The sequence below is a fragment of the Arachis duranensis genome, chromosome 5 (genome assembly GCF_000817695.3).
Source record: "Arachis duranensis cultivar V14167 chromosome 5, aradu.V14167.gnm2.J7QH, whole genome shotgun sequence".
Taxonomy (NCBI): Eukaryota; Viridiplantae; Streptophyta; class Magnoliopsida; order Fabales; family Fabaceae; genus Arachis; species Arachis duranensis.
In genome coordinates, this window is record NC_029776.3 from 57,762,253 (window position 1) to 57,764,460 (window position 2,208).

Genomic DNA, 2,208 nt, shown 5'->3' on the forward strand with positions numbered 1-2,208 from the left:
AGTTTGAGCAAATGGCCAAAAGAATTGATGGCTTGCAAGTTGCATCAGTGAGTGCCACCAGCCAACCACCAACTACTTGGGTGCAAAGTGAAGAAACTCAAGAGGAGCAACAGCAAGAGCAAGTCCAGTACATGCACAACCAAAATCCTGGAACTAATGAAGTCTATGGTGATACTTATAATCCATCTTGGAAGAACCATCCCAACCTCAGATGGGGAGATAACCATGCTCAAAACCAACAACCATGGCAAAGAAACACAGGCCAAAACAATTGGAAAAACACAAACCACAACCCCCAGCCAAACACTAACCAAAACTCATACAGAAAACCACAAAACAACTACCCAAATTCTAACCAATACCCACCCAATAACCACCCAACTAACCAAACCACTTATCTTCATCCATCAACACCCCAGAACCAACCCATCACACAAGATTCACAGAGAATCACCAATCTAGAGCTACTCTTGGAGAAACTAATGAAGAGCCAAGAATTGACAAACAAGAATCAAGAAGCCTCCATGAAGAACCTAGAGAGGCAGATTGGACAAATCTCCAAGAAGATCTCTGTTGAGAAGCCATCAAGTTCACTACCTAGTGACACTATTCCCAACCCAAAAGAAGAATGCAAGGTTGTGCAACTAAGAAGTGGAAGAGTGTTAGTGGATGGCAACCAAGGAGCAACAAAGAAGCTTATGGAGAATGACACTGAGCCAACAAAGAATGATGAAGCCATCAACAAAGGCAAGATAAGCAAGAATGCTCCAGAAAAACTCACAGAGGAAGACAACAAACCACAGAATTTGAAAAAAGGAAAGAAGATCTTGGATGAACCAATTCCAAAGCAACATCAAGTGGTGAAGAGCTCAACACCACCACTACCTTATCCACAAAGATTTCACAAGGAAACAAAGGACCAGCACTTCCACAAATTTCTTGAGACTTTCAAGAAGTTGGAAATCAATATACCTTTGGCAGAGGCTTTGGAGCAAATGCCCCTGTATGCTAAGTTTCTAAAAGAGCTCATCAACAAGAAAAGGGATTGGAATGAGAAGAAAACTGTGATGCTCAGTGAAGAATGCAGTGCCCTCATTAAAAAGGGACTCCCTCCCAAGCTTGAGGACCCTAGAGGTTTCTTCTTACCATGCACTATTGGGAACTTGCTCATTAACAAAGGGATGTGCGATCTAGGAGCAAGCATAAATCTAATCCCATATTCTCTAGTGAAAAAGCTTGGCATAGAAGAGGTGAAATCAACAGAGATGACTTTGGAATTGGTGGATCAATCAATAGTCTATCCTAAGGGGCTGATTGAGAACCTCTTAGTTAAGGTTGGCAAGTTCATCTATCCTGCAGACTTTGTGATCTTGGATTCTTCAGAAAATGGAAATGACTCCATAATACTTGGTCGACCATTTTTGGCCACTGCTAGAGCCATTGTGGACATAGAGCAAGGAGAGTTAACCCTTAGGATGCATGAGGAGAGCATCATTCTGAAAGTCTTCCCAGAATCACAAAGGGATGAAGAAACAAGCAAAATGAGTGATGATCTCCTTCCAAAGCAATCAACTGAAAAGAAAGTGGAACAGATAAACAAACAGAGGCAAGAAGAAAAGGGGATTCACAAGGAAGCAGGGGTGATCAGCAAGAAGGAAGGCATCACAACTCAAGTAACAGTCAAGAAAGAAAGATCAACAAGAAAGAAAAAGATGAAGGGCAAGAAAAAGGCTCACAAAGGGTGGAAGAACAAGAAAATCCCAACTGAAGGATTCTCTAAGGGTGATAAGGTGCAATTAATATACCAACAGCAGGGAGCAGAAGATGATTACACTGTCAACCAAATTCTTTCTCTTGAGCATATGAAAATTGAGCATCAAAGCACACAGAGAAAGCTAACAGTGAGAGGTGACAAATTGAGACATCACCAACATCAACCACCTTAAAGGGAGGTCAATGTCAAGCTAATGACAATAAAAGAGCGCTTCATGGGAGGCAACCCATGGTTTAGGATTTCTGTCTTCTCCTTTATTTAATAAGCTATGATTCTCCTAAATATGGTTTTGAATTTTCATGCCTGGTAAATGCATATATCATTTTGAAGCACATAGCAAACTTCTAAGTTTGGTGTACCTTAAGGTACACCCAAATTCAATGTTCAAAGAAGAATATTGTCTTTTAGAGCATATGCATAAGTCTTTTGATAAA